Below are 1,837 nucleotides of genomic sequence, written 5' to 3' on the forward strand. Positions count from 1 at the left end.
TACCATTGGAAAATGCTTGTCATTCCTCTGTAGAATGTGGTCCCCACTGGACCCTCATCATTTCCTTCACCTGCTCCCCCCACCGACCAAACTGTGCAACTCTGCAACTGCATCCTGGCCCATCCTCACCCTTCTGCCCCCAACCCTCACCTCCTTGTACCCCCAATATGTTTTTCCCAATATAAAAAACAAAAAAGAAAGAAAAGAAAAAAACCAAATGAGGGGAAGACCTGTCTGAAATATATGATCATGCATTATATGTGCGACTACAATCGGGAAAAAGGGGTACATTGAGGGATAGATTGGAGAGGGGGAAGGGATGGGTGAAAGAAAATATTCAACAATGAAAAAATATTATTAATTAAAAAAGCGAAACAAATGTTTCATTCTGTTTTAATATAATACTGTAAGATATTTCAGCTCAACCAAACAAGTCTTTAAACTAAAGATTCTTTAAATCCTTTTGTAAAAAAACAAAACAACAAAAAAGAAATCAAAGGACATGTTGCATTGGGGAAATCTGCTGTCAAGGACTCCTTTAAAGTTCTAAAGCACAAGGACATACTAGTCCTTGCTTAGTCCTGGTTTAAAGACTGAGATGTGCCTTATCCAAACCACAGTATTTTTATTTAGTTGGTTCCTATGCATCTATATGTTGGACAATGATTAAGAAAATGGAAGAATTGATGTTTTTCAATAATAGTGATGGTGATAAGTATTGAATATCCCATGGACTGTCATGTAATGACCTTTTGCATTCTTCTTGGAGGCTATTCTTGATATCCTCCCACAGCTCATCCAGTCTTCTCTCACTTGTTCTCATTCCAAAGAAAGGTGATCTGACAGAGTGTGAAAATAATTAAACAATATCATTAATATCACATGCAAGTAAGATTCTGCTGAAGATTATCCAAAATGACTGAAATAGCACATCAACAGAGAACTGACAGAAATGCAGGCTGAGTTTAGAGATGTTGTGGTACTAGGGATATTGTAGCTAATGTTAGATGTATCTTGGCTGAAATCAGGGAGTACCAGAGGAATGTCTGTGTTCCATTGACTGTGCAAAGGCGTTTGACTGTGTGGATCACAACAAACTGTGGCTGACTCTGGGAAGAATGGGAATCCCAGAACACTTGATTGTGCTTATGCGAAACCTATACTCGGGCCAGGAGGCAGTTACCTGAACAGAGCAAGGGAACACTGCATGACTCAATCAAGAAAAGTGAGTATCAGAGATGTATCCAGTCGCCGTACATTTTCAGTCTATATGCAGGGCAGATTATCCAGGAGGCTGGGCTCTATGAGGAGAAATGTGGCATCAGGATTGCAGGAAGACTCACCAACAATCTGTTATGCAGATGACACAACCCTGCTTGCTGAAACTGAGGAGGACCTGAAGTGCTTGCTGCAGAAGGTCAAGGACTACAGCCTTCAATATGGCGTGAAGCACAATATCAAGAAAACAAAGATTCTTCCTACTGGACTGATTGACAGCATCATGATGGATGGTGAAGAAATTGAGATTGTAAACAGTTTTCGTTTGTTTGGCACCACAGTCAACACTTGGCACCAGCAGCCAGGAAATTAAAAGACGAATTCCTTTGGAAAAGTCTACTGTCAGAGACCTCTTCAAAGTACTGAATAGCAATGATGTCCATCTGGAGACTAAGGTGTGTCTGATACATGTCATGGTCTTTGCAATCACTTTGCAATCATCAGAGAGCTGGACAATAACTAGGGATGATTTGTTGTTGTTTGTTGTTATGTGCTGTCGAGTCGTGTCCGACTCATAGCGACCCTATGCACAACAGCCCTAAACCCTGCTCTATCCTGC

This window comes from Elephantulus edwardii, unplaced genomic scaffold (genome assembly GCF_000299155.1).
Source record: "Elephantulus edwardii isolate Elephantulus edwardi_28Jun2011 unplaced genomic scaffold, EleEdw1.0 scaffold00006, whole genome shotgun sequence".
Taxonomy (NCBI): domain Eukaryota; kingdom Metazoa; phylum Chordata; class Mammalia; order Macroscelidea; family Macroscelididae; genus Elephantulus; species Elephantulus edwardii.